Here is a 13,681-nt window from a genome sequence, read left to right as displayed (position 1 = left end):
CATACCGTAATCCCATTGAGAACTTGTGGTCAATCTTTAAGAGGAAGGTGAACAAAAAATAAATAAAAAAATATGAATTCTGACAAACTCCAAACATTGATTATGCAAGAATGGGCTTCCATCAGTCAGGATGTGGCCTAGAAGTTTATTAACAGCATGCCAGGGGGAATTGCAGAAGTCTTGAAAAAGAAGGGCCTACGCTGCAAATTTTGACTCTTTGCATAAACCTAATGTAATTGTCAATAAAAGTCTTTGACACTTATGAAATGCTTGTAATTATACTTCAGTATACCATAGTAACATCTGACAAAAAGATCTAAAAACACTGAAGCAGCAGACTTTGTAAAAAATTATATTTGTGTCATTCTCAAAACTTTTGGCCATTGCTGTATATATGCTGTATGAATATAGGTTGTAGGCCCAGTGCAGGGCTCCGGAGTGTTGCAACTGAGCGGAAAAGACTAGGGTTTACGTTTTTCCAGGTTTAGTAATCCCAGATCAGGGTTCAGAGTCCAAAGGCTTAAAAAAATCTTGGGTTTGATGAAGCCTTCAATCCTGAGTCCAGGTCTTGTTGGAGATCTGCAGGCTGGGTGAGTATGCAGGTGTGCACACTCGTTTTTGTTAGAAGCTCCTGTTCCATGGCAGCTGCTGGTCTCATTCCAACATCCTGGTTTTGGATGTGCTTTACTCAGCCTGTCTGACTATCCACCTGCAAGGTTATTGATGTAGACACAGCCTCTGGTCTCCATCAAACCTGTTTTAAGCCTGCCAGGCCCTTAGTGTTATGCTTGTTATTGTGTTTTCAACACGTGCCTCAAGCTTCCTGCTTGCCTTCCTTGTCCCTGTGCCATGGCCTTTACATTCGCTTGATCTCTGCCAGCTAGTTTGAATTCCCTTGTTGTCGACCTTGGATTGCACCTTGGACTGCTCTCTGATCTCAACCTGCCTTTTGACCATGGATTTGATCCTGACTACTCCCTGAACATTGCCAGCTCTGACCCCGGACTGCCATTGGACCATGCTGCCTATCTGCCAACTGCAAGTACATGTTTTCTATTTTTAGCTTGCGCCTGCCCCAGCATGGTGGCCAGGCACTATAGCATTGTGTAGAAGACATGGGAGCAATCAAGTACCAGTAGGCCTGCTTGGCTTATGGGAAAGGGGGCTGCTATAGATGAAGAACACAGAGCCAGCTATAGTAATTGACCATCAACGCTAGTGGCAGGAATGACAATTATAAGCAAGGACCAGAACACAGGTCAGAGATCACATTTGGGAGATGGGTATGCTCCCATCATTAGATAGGAGAGGTGCTACACTCAGAACACAGTCTTTATATGGTCCATTGGACTGAGAGGGTTGAGGTGGCTAAGCGAGTCTTGGAGACTGAGAGAAGGTCAGGGAGACTGGGGGAGTCAGGACCCTAGTCCCTGGTGGACTAAGGGAATTTGTGAGTCTCAGTGGCGTTAGAGAGCTTGGGGTTTCAGGACCTATTGAGAGGCCAGGAGTGGACCTGTACAGGAGGGAGCTGTAACTACAGGTTGAGTGAACCTGGAAAGCCCAGAGAGCCAGGAGAAGCAGGGTGAGACGGTCTGAGGAACCAGTGACAAGAGGGAGCCTGGTGGCTTGGTATTTTGTGTTACATTTTGCTGGGTGAAGCTGACACCTCTGCATGGGCAATAGTTTTGTGAACTTTTAGTTTTCGTTCAAATTTTTCAAACGTGGGCTGGCAAGCCATAAAAACCACAGTATGGACATGCATCTACCATTGAGCTAAACAACCTCCTGATTGCAATTTATATTTAAAAATTTCTAGTGTAGTCCCACCAGCTTGGTACTGCACTGCATGCTTATCTCCCACTCCCCCCCTTCGGGAGGGCAGCTGGAAGTCGGCTGTGTGCGATTGAGGTTCTCATTGCACCCCCCCCCCCCGACCCTCATAGAGGATTGTTCTCGACTGTCGCCTGCTCCCCCTCCCCCTCCTGGTAAACAGTAGTGATCAGGAGAGACTAGAGGGGTCTGATTGGACATGTAGTTCTAGGGAGTGTGGACTGTCCATTAGAGTCAATGGGGAATGGACTTCAGCCCCCACCTAGCTTTGCAGATCAGGGAAGGAGAGAGAAGAACTTTCCAAAGGCAAACTAACAGGAAGTGTTCAGTGTTCCCCGAAAAGGGCTAGTGAGTGGAGTGTTTGTTACAGTGCCCTTACAGAGAGTGAGACTGAGCCTGAAAGTTGCCCAATTGAGTACCAAATGGGGAACCAGAGCCAGACCTGTAACCTGGGCATGGAGAGCTATTGCTGGAATATAGACTTTGCTGTGCCACAGACTGGAGTGAGTGGATACTAATTAAAGAGACAACTGCTGCCGTGACTTTGGGTTTGGTAAGAGGCCTTTGTGGCCACTACTTTCTACCATTGCTAGATACTGAGCATTAGGGACTACCTATCCAGCTACCCTATAGCTCTAATACTGCCTGTAGGCCTTGTTGACTGCCATAAAGCGTGCCAGCAGTTACCAGGCCCCAACATTTAGCAGGCTGAAAAGTCAGAACTAAAAACTGCCCATAACAGTTGCTGACCCGAGGCCTTTGCATCTCTGCTTAGTTAAAGAGGTACTTCTCAGAAGATGTTGTACCATACCCCAGTCAATCCCTAAGAGTGCAGCATTATTATCATTCAGCCCAGGTTCACATTGATGCGATTTGGCATGTCAAATCGCATGCAAAAATTAGTGCCTATTGCCTTCAATGACACCGCCCGAATCGGTGCGACGCCGAGTTTGCGGTGCCACACCGTTACACAAAAGTAGTTCCTGTACTACTTTTGGCGACTTCGGGGGTGATTTGTACAGACATCTGTATAGGAACCTGCACAGATGTCTGTCAAATCGCTGCTGAAGTCAGACTGCATTGCCTGGTTAAAAACTTCGTGAATTCAGCTGAACTCGCACGATTTCTAACCCGCAACAGTGTGAATCTGGGCTTATAGTGCATTTAACACTTATCTACATTGTTTATTGCTGATGTGCTAATTCACATATTTATTTCAGTTAGAGGTATAGAACCTGTTCAGATTTACCTGCTGTGTGCTCATTTATGTTTTACAGGCATTTATTCTAAACCATAGATGAAGTGTATGCATTACTAAACTATTAATAATAATAACAATAAATACCTCCCAACTTTTTGAGATGGGAATGAGGGACACCAATCAGCAAAAGTATACAGGCTTAGGACACACCCCTTGCCACGCCCCCTTGAAGGGGAATTGTACAAAAAACAAGATTGGTTAAACCCACAAGTGCTTTTTTTTACAACTACTTTTCCTTTATATTGGCTTTTGGAATTTACAAATGCAGCAATTTAGAAATCAGATGAAAGGTGCATTTTATATACATCTATATAGATCAGACCAAAATGAGGGACAAATGAGGAGGAATGAGGGACAGAGGGACATTGCTCGAAATCAGGGACAGTCCCTCGAAATCAGGGACAGTTGGGAGTTATGCCAATAACACTACTATTACTACTACTCCTAATATTAATAATAATTATGATAGCACTACACTACTAATACTGCTACTCCTAATAATAATAATAATAATAATTACAATAACACTACTATTACTGTACATTAGGGAGCGAGAAATAGGGGATTATCGCGGTGCCACAAACAACTCAATACAATGTGTTAAGAATAAAATGAACAAAGTTTATTACAATAAGTTAAAAGCCAACAATTCTTTGTGGGAAGAATTGGCCTGCTGTCATAATTTATCATCCTTCTTCTGGTCAACAGAACTACTGATATATGCTCTCTTGCTATATGTGTCCCAATATATACTGCTTTGTTGGCTTTTAACTTATTGTAATAAAATGTGTTCATTTTATTCTTAACACATTGTATTAAGTTGTGTGTGACACCGCAATAATCCCCTCTTTCCCGCTCCCTATTGTACTCAATCTTTGGGATGAGGTGACTTATCTATTAAGGACATACCAGCCACTATTCTTTTTTTTCTACTACTATTACTGCTATTCCTAATACTACTTCTACTACTACTACTACTAATAATAATAATAATAATAACAACAATACTATTACTGCTACTACTACTACTACTAATATGAATAATAACACTACAACTACTGCTACTACTAATAATAATAAAAATAGTAATAATAGTAATAATAATAATAAGAATTTCTACCACTACTGCTACTGCTAATAATATTAATATGCATTTTATTCTTAACATATTGTATTGAGTTGTGTGAGGCACCACAATAATTTCCTTGTTTTACGTTCCCTATTGTACTCAATCTTAGGGATGAGGTGCCTTATCTATTAAGGACATACCAGCCACTATTCTTTTTTTCTACTACTATTACTGCTATGCCTAATAATAATAACACTACTACTACTACTACTACTACTACTACTAATAATAATAATAATAATAACAGTGATGATGATAATAATGTTAATAATAATAATAATAATAATAATTTCTACCACTGCTACTCCTAATAATATTAATACCAATAACAACAATAATAATAATAATAATAATAATATAAATAATAATAATAATTAAATCAAATTATAAATCTAAAAATGATCAAATAAAAATAAGCTCTGTAACATCTTTATTTCTGTGTCAAAATATTCATTACATGAAATCATCAAAACAGCATCAATGCATGAAAAATGCAAATAAGTCATTAATAATGTTAATTTGACCCCAGAACTGTCTGCGCCCTGGAGACAGAACTGCAGCGTTGCTGTGACCAGCCCGCAGCGACGACTAGTTGGCAAGCAGCCACCGGTGTTGTGTTATCGAGCTCCCCTCGTCTAATTTTGCCCGTGACGTAAAGCGGTTTTGTCATCCAGCCTCCCATTCCTGCACCTCCTCGGTAGCGAAGGCACTGACGCCATCTGAGCTATATTGGGTAAGGGCAGAACACCGGGCGTTGTGACAATCTGCCCTTGACATCCAACGAGTCTAAGAAAAGTGCTGCTGCAAGTAGAATTAATCATTGGCCTCATTAATGGGCTGTTGGATCCAGTTTCAGGATCTGACATGGGAATCACTGGCTCCTCTCAGCAGTGCTGTCTGCAGGATGTTTCTGTTATCATTTAATTTCATAACGGCATGCCAGCTCAGGTCCTACGGGAGGGCTCCCGTGGAAGAGAGAGCGAGGGGCACCGCTTGTCCTGGCAACTGGTTCAAACTGGCACCATTTCCAAGGAAAATGAGCAGCCAAGTTTGGCAATACGTTGATATTAGCTGCGATACAGGAATGTGTCTTGTTCCTGCTGTTTGTTACCAGGACACAGACAGGGACTTCTAATGCAATTAACAATGTCTTTCTCAGAAAGGAGTTTTGTGCTACTAGGAAGACATGAGCGAATAAAAGAAGCACAATCTTCCTGTTGCGACTGCTGCTATTAGAATCTATGATATAGGGATCAAATAGGGATCAACTAGTGGTAATAAAAAAAAAGAAAGTGGTTTGCAGCCCCAAGCAACCAATCGGTGCTTAACCCCTTCCTGCCCACCCCGGCATCCCTTTAAATAGTTCAGAATGCTCAGAGAGCAGGAAAGATTGGCGATCATGTGACCACTGTCAAAGGTGTCTCTGTTGCTCCTCCATCCAGAGTGGAGGCATTAGACTTGTGCATAACGGAAAATTTTGTTTAGTTTCGATTCGTTGTCATTCGTAAAATACATAATTTCGTCCTGTTATAATCGCTATCTTACGTTAATATGTTTTCGGATAATTAGTTATTTTTGTAGAGTGACGATATTCGTTATACTGAATCTCGAATCATGACGAATTAATTCGTTATATGCGCTATAATTTCTTTTGTATTAGTTGAAATTCGATATTTATGTATGTATATTGATTCATAGTTGTTTGTTTATTGAATCTATTAACACGCACAATGACAATATCTCTTCTCCACTGCTCAAATACATGACATTTGTAGGACTTAAGCCCAGTATCCCCTACACCTCCTCCCCTTACCAACCCTCCTCCAAACCCCACTCTACAAACGACTTGACTAGGTTTGGAGAAAATGGCCAGCCGGCCTTATTTTATTAACAAAATATAAATTTAAATAAATTTAAATAAATAACATCTTTAATATATAACTGTAAACTTCCAAATACTTATAATGGGTCATGGGTAAGGGAAACAAAAACATACTGGTCACTGCGAACAACTTCCATAGAACTTTGAACTTTTGGCCTCCAGTCGGAATCCCCTGACTCGGAGGTTGTACCAAACCTTTGCAGTGACCTACCCTTTTTACCCTTCCAGTTTAACCCCTCGTAACCTAGGAAGTACCATAAACCACCCCCATCCCATGGATGGGTATAACATGTTTCATAACTGTACCTCTCTCTTCACCTCTTCTACCAAAAGACTGCCTTAACGTCCTAACCCGCTTTTACCCCCCCACTACACACTCTACCCCAGGGAGGGTGGGTGCAGATCGCTTCCTCCTCCGCTCTGAGACTGCGTCACATCCCCCCTTCGCTTCCTGGTCTCCGCCGGCACCCCGCACCTAACTCCACCTACTCCTCCACTCTTCAGTGCCAACCTGAAGTCTCTTAAAACTGTCATGCCGTCCCTCCACCCATTGTCTGCTGCTGTAGCTCCGGGACTCTCTATGCATCACCCTTCTCACTCAGTTCTCAGGAATGTACTTTGCCAGTGATCCAACCTCCAGCACAAAATTAATCAGCTGATTGGACTGTAATACCGTGTACACACGATGGGAAATTCGGCCAGCAAAAGACCGATGCGAGCTTTTCATCGGAAAATGCGACCGCGTGTATGCTCCATCAGAATTTTGCTGGCCGAACTACTCGCCAGCAAAAATTTGAGAGCGAGTTCTCAATTTTTCAGACGGAAAAAGTTTTGATCGTCTGTAGCAATTCCGACGCGCAAAATTCCTACGCATGCTCGGAAACAATTCGACACATGCTCGGAAGCATTGAACTTCATTTTCTTGGCTTGTCGTAGTGTTGTACGTCACCGCGTTCTTGACGGTCGAAAGTTCCGAGAACTTTTGTGTGACCGTGTGTATGCAAGCCAAGCTTGAGCGGAATTACGATCTTTTGTATGTGGCATAACGCCTTGTACACACGGTTGGAAATTCTGACAGGAAATATCTGATCGGAATATTTTGTCGGAAAATCCAATCGTGTGTGGGCTCTATCAGACTTTTTCGGTCGTAAATTTGACAAAAAAAAAAATTGAGAGCAGGACCTCAAATTTTCCGATCGGACTTTTTCCGATCGTTTGTAGAGAATTCAGATCGGAAGTGCCACGCATGCTCAGACCAAATTACAAGACCAAAGCTATTGGCTACTAGCCGCCACGTAGTCCCGTCGCAACGAAGGAATGTCATCACGTTCTGAACGATCGGATTTTCCGACAACTTTGTCCGACCGTGTGTATGCAACACAAGTTTCGGCCAAAATCCGTCTGAAAAAAATCAGACAGATTTTGTTGTTGGAATGTCCGACCGTGTGTACGGGGCATAAGATTTACTTTGAGTTGACCTTTTGTTTCAATAGATCTATAACAAATTACCAAATCATATTGAATTCATTTGTTATATCTGCTATAATTGCTTTTGTATTAGTTGAAATTCATTATTTTTTTTATTCAGACATTAGGATTCATCCAAATGTCCGAAACATGCAAAATTCGACCGAATTTCGATTCATTACTAAACGAATTGCACAAGCCTAGGAGACACCCAATAACGCCCGCAGAAGTTCCAGGTGGCCCTAGATGCAAACAAAAACAAATGCCTCGGTGCCCATGTGAATGAGGACTCGACCTTTTTCCAACCATGTAACACGTATGCATAGCTCCCAACAGTCCCTGATTTCGAGGGACTGTCCCTGATTTGGAGCAATGTCCCTCTTCCCCCCTCATTTGTCCCTCATTTTGGTCTGATCCATATGGTTGTTAATAAAATGCAATTTTTATCTTTCAAAAAAAGATTCACAGTGCTAAACCTTTCATCCAATTTTTCTAAAATGCTGCATTTGTACATTTTAAAAAGCCAATATGAATGAATAATAGTAGTAAAAAAAAAAAAAATCCCTTGTGGATTTAATTAACCATTTTTTTGGGGTTAATTCTCCTTTAAGGGGGTGTGGCAGAGGACGTGTCCTATACCTACATACATTTGCTAGTAGGTGTCCCTCATTCCATCTCAAAATGTTGGGAGATACAGTATGAGTATGCCCGGTGGCAAAGAAGTTCGGTTTTAAATCCCATGCAACGCACATTTGCATTTATGGGTGGGCGAAGCTACTGTGCTTAATACGCATTCCCAGTACAGTGACTGAGCTATCGTATACAGACATAGGAGTGTGCACAGGGTGTGTGCCGGGCGTTCCTACTGCTACCTGGGTCCCCCCCCCCCAGTGCCTTCTCCCGTGCCGCAGTGCTGCCAACTTCCCTCATCGCCTCTCCCACCAGCTGCTGCAGGGAATTTTTCAGGATGGAGAGTAGGGGAAGGAGCTGGTGCAGAGCTGGTGCTGTCCTCAGTCCCTTTCTCTGTTTAGAAAATATGGAGAAAATAGTGCAGTTGTTAGATGGAGGCAGGATAGGCTTCTCTAAAGAGGAAAGTTTTCAGGGATCGCCTAAAAGTGGATACATTTGGAGACAGTCTGACAGATTGGGGTAGCAAATTCCAGAGGATGGGCGAGACTCGGGAGAAGTTCTGGAGGCGGGTATGGGAGAAGGTGATGAGGGAGCTGGAGAGCAGGAGGTCTTGGGAGGAACGAAGAGGGCGATTAGGTTGGTATTTTGAGACTAGGTTAGTGATGTAGCTCGGGGCAGAGTTGTGGATGGCTTTGTAACTTAAAGCGGGAGTCCACCGGGACTCCGCGTTTTTTTTTTTTTTTAAAAGCCAGCAGCTACAAATACTGCAGCTGCTGACTTTTAAAATAGTGACACTTACCCGTCCAGCGCGCCCGCGATGTCGGCACCCGAAGCCGATCTGTAGATCGTATGTCGGGTGCTGCCGCCGCCATCTTGGGTATGGGAATCAAGAAATGGAGCCTTTCGGCTTCATTTCCCAGTTCCCTACTGCGCATGTGCGAATCGCGCTGCGCAATAAGGACGGTCCCCGCTGCCTCTGGGATCTGTGTATTTCCCAGCAGGCAGCGGGGCACTTGCGGAAAGGGGCGGGCACTTGCGGAAAGGGGCGTAATATACGCCCCTTTCCGCAGAGAGCTATCCCGGAAGTGGGTGCAGAATACCTGTACTGTACAGGTATCTGCACCCCCCTCCCCCCTGAAAGGTGCCAATTTGTGGCGCCGGAGGGGGGGAGGGTTCCGATGAGCGGAGGTCCACTTTAGGGTGGACCTCCGCTTTAATGTTAGTATTTTGAATTTAATTTGTTGGGCAAGTGGCAGCCAATGGATGAGTCTGGCATCAGCATTCATGATGGACTGAAGGGGGGATAGTCTATTTAGTCTATGTTGAGGATTGACTGAGGATTTTGGCCCTTCCACCCCATGCTCATGCGTTGGTTCCGCACATATATGTAAACGGCGATCACATCACACATGTGAGGCTTCACTGCAAGCTACAGAGTGAGAGCAATAATTCTGGGGGCCAGACCTCCTGTGTTACTCTAAACTGATAGCCTGTAAAGGCTTTGAAAGCCTTGCCTATGGATAATTGAATATACAGTAGTTTGACACCTGGGTCGGACAAGGGGTGGGCAGGAGGGGCGGCTGCCCTGGGTGCAGTGGCATCATCGGAGGTGGGGGGCGCTGCATGGAGAGTTCCTACCTACAAGTCAGCAGGACTAGTGACAGCAACTTCAGAGTAACAAACATTTGTGCTGAGGTTGACAGTATTTGTGGTAAGAGGGGATGGGAGAAGATGATTAGTGCTAGGAGGGGGTTGGAGGGGGGATTGGTTAGGAGAGAATTTGTACTGGGAAGAGGAAATTTGGGGATGTCACTAGTGTATGATTTATTTTAGGAGGCAATTTTTTTTTTGGGGGGGGGGGGGGATTTGTGTTAGGAAGGGGGTTTGGGGAGGGAGGATTGTGCTAGGAGGGGAGATTTGGGAGGGTGGATTTGTACTAGGTGGGGGAATCATGTTAGGAAGGGTTGTTGGGGGAGGATTTGTGCCTGTAGTGATGATTGGGGGGATTTGTACTGGGGGGGGGGATTTGTGTTAAGAAGGGGGATTTGGAAGAGGGAATTTGTGCTAGAAGGGGGGATTTGGGAGGGTGGTATTTCTACTAGGGGGGATTTGTGATAGGAAGGGGGTTGGGATTTGTGCAACTAGTGATGGTTGGATGGTTGGGGGGATTTGTGCTGGGGGGAGATTTTAAGGGGGAAGAATTTAGGCTCAGAGGGGAAATTTGAGGAGTAGAGGGTATATGCCAGGAGGGGGGATGGTGGGGGGGGGGGAAGATTTGTGATGGGTTCTGGAATTCAGCGTGGGCTAGTGCTAGGAGGGAGGTTGGAGGGGGGTTTGGAGACTATTTGTACTGGGAAGAGAAAATTTGGGGGTGGTAGTGGTGTATGATATATTTTAGGAGACAAAATTGGGGGGGGGAATTTGTGCTAGGAGAGGGGATGTGTACTAGGAGGGGACTTTGTGTTAGGAAGGGAGATTTGGGGGGGACTTGTTCTAGAAGTGGGGGTTTGTGTTAGGAAGCTGAGTTAGGGTGGGGGGATTAGTGCTAGTAGTGATGGTTGGGGGGGGCTTGTGCTAGGAGGGGAGATTTTAAGGGGGTGGGCGATTTATGTTCAGAGGGGAAATTTGAGGGGTAGAGGATTTGTGCTAGGAGGGGATATTTTTGCTGGGCTCTGGATTTCAGTGAGGGCGGTGGGGGGAGTTTACTGAAAAAGAAGGGGTTTTTCGTTTGGGGAGAATCTTGGCTTGGCTTTTTTTTGGGGGGGGGGATTTTTGCTAGTACGTAATGCTCATTAGACATGTGCGCCGTCAATAAATTTGTTTTGTTTCATTCCGTTTCCTATTAGCCGTTTTTCCTTAAGGTTCCTTAAATTTTCATAACAATTACGAACGTTCGTTATGATAAATTTATTATTATGAGGGGCTCCCACCATCCCTGTGCTGTGCTCATTATGAGGGGCTCCACCATCCCTGTGCTGTACTCATTATGAGGGGCTCCCACCATCCCTGTGCTGTGCTCATTATGAGGGGCTCCCCCCATCCCTGTGCTGTGCTCATTATGAGGGTCTCCCACCATCCCTGTGCTGTGCTCATTATGAGGGGCTCCCACCATCCCTGTGCTGTGCTCATTATGAGGGGCTCCCACCATCCCTGTGCTGTGCTCATTATGAGGGGCTCCCACCATCCCTGTGCTGTGCTCATTATGAGGGTCTCCCACCATCCCTGTGCTGTGCTCATTATGAGGGGCTCCCCCCATCCCTGTGCTGTGCTCATTATGAGGGGCTCCCCCCATCCCTGTGCTGTGTTCATTATGAGGGGCTCCCCCCATCCCTGTGCTGTGCTCATTATGAGGGGCTCCCACCATTCCTGTGCTGTGCTCATTATGAGGGGCTCCCCCCATCCCTGTGCTGTGCTCATTATGAGGGGCTCCCACCATCCCTGTGCTGTGCTGACTTCCTGGGTTTTTAACTTCATCATAACGAATAATCGTAATTAACTAAAATTCTTATTTTGTCCGATTCTGAATCTCCCATCGACTACTAGTCTCCCACTCTCATATTAAAAAAGGTCATTTTCCCAACCCTCACTCAGCAGCAGAAGAAAATCTCTGATTGGTCAACAAAACACCAGTCACGTTTCCGTTGTTAGAGAAATTTCATATTTCGTACAAAATTCAGAAGCATAGAAATTCGTATTTCGGATCCTCCCGAATGTACGAATTTACAGAAATTCGTGTGAATTTTCGTTTCATACGAAACTAATCGCACATGTCTAATGCTCATAAATTTTTATTAGGGGCATTTGACATCTTCGTCCTGGGCGCTGGATGACCTTGCCCCGGCACCGTTTGACACCATTCCGTAGAAGTGCGCAATTTTTAAGCATGACATGTTTGGTATCTCTTTACACGGCGTAACGTCATCTTTTATATATTACAAAAAAAATGGATATTATTTAGGGCTGTAGAAATTAAAGATTAATTCCTCGATTAGTTTTTTTGCTTGATCAAAATACTTTTGATCGGTACTCACCTCTCCACCAGCTTCCGGGTCTTTGGGGAGTTCTGTCGGAGATCCGTGACGTCACGGACATCGACGTCACCGGACTCCTCCCCCTTTCCCCAAATGCCTCCGTCTGCTGACGAAGGGAAGGGGGGAGGAGTCTGGTGACGTTGAAGTTCTGATTGAACGTAACGCGTACTGGGGAGGAGCTACGCATGACGTCACCCGCTGCTGCCCTACAGAACTAACACGATTGTCGGCTTTACATGCTGTGTTTTTATCAACTTTATGTGAGTAGTTTTTGTTTGAACACAAAAATGAGCACTTGGATCTTTTCTTTCTACCCATGACCTGGCGTCCTTGCTGAGATCTAAGGAGACGTGAGAGAAGTTTATGGGCCACATTAACCCTTTTGATACCCGCTTGCATGACCACCTGTTGGCACAGGGGTCTATGCCATAAGGTGAGAGTGATTAGTTAGACCGGAGGTGGAGGGATTGTCACACTACTGTGGAAAAAAAAAATGACTTACCTCAGTGCTACAGTTTGAATTTAAAACGTATTTGTGTGAACTGTGAAGTTAAGTCATGGATTGTGGAAACCAACTAGTGTCGGGTGATTGTATATAGTGTATACCACATTTACCACTGACTAATGCAGAGTTGCAATGCAAGGAGATCAGCTAAAAGTAGTTGGATCTGTATGTGCATTATAATTAATCGAAATTAGTTGATTAATTGATTTAAAAAAATCAATTAATCGAACACAAAAATTGTAATCAGTAACAGGCCTAGTATTATTATTATTATTATTATTATTATTATTATTCAGGATTTATATAGCGCCAACAATTTACACAGCGCTTTACAATATAAAAGGAGACAATACAGTTACAATACAGTACAAGAGGATTAAGAGGGCCCTGCTCAGAAGAGCTTACAATCTAATAGGGTGTGGCCAGTGGTACAAAAGGTTATAAATGTGGGGAATGAGCTGATGGAAGTGGTAGGAGATTAGTTGGAGACGTGATAGGCTTCCCCGAAGAGATGAGTTTTCAGGAATCGCCTGAAGGTAGCAAGAGCAGGGGATAGCCGGACCAGTGGAGGTAGCGAGTTCCAGAGGATGGGAGAGGCTCTAGAGAAATCCTAGAGAGGAGCATTGTATTGTGTTTGTGTGCATTAAGGTGTATTATTTTCCCCACAAAAAATTGCATTTGAAAGACCACAAATACTGCATGCCATAAAAAATTGTAACAGGCACCATTTTATTCTCTAGAGCAGTGATGGTGAATCTTGGCACCCCAGATGTTTTAAAAACGACATTTCCCATGATGCTCATGCACTCTGCAGTGTAGGTGATCAATCATCATGGGAAATGTAGTTCCAAAACGTCTGGAGTGCCAAGGTTGGCCATCACTGCTCTAGAGCATCTTCTTAACCACCTCAATACCGGGGGGCACTTAAACACCTTCCTGCCCAGAC

The sequence above is a fragment of the Lithobates pipiens genome, unplaced genomic scaffold (genome assembly GCF_037356315.1).
Source record: "Lithobates pipiens isolate NorthernLeopardFrog02 unplaced genomic scaffold, aLitPip1_a1.2 Scaffold_7, whole genome shotgun sequence".
NCBI lineage: Eukaryota > Metazoa > Chordata > Amphibia > Anura > Ranidae > Lithobates > Lithobates pipiens.
This window is presented reverse-complemented; position numbering follows the sequence as displayed.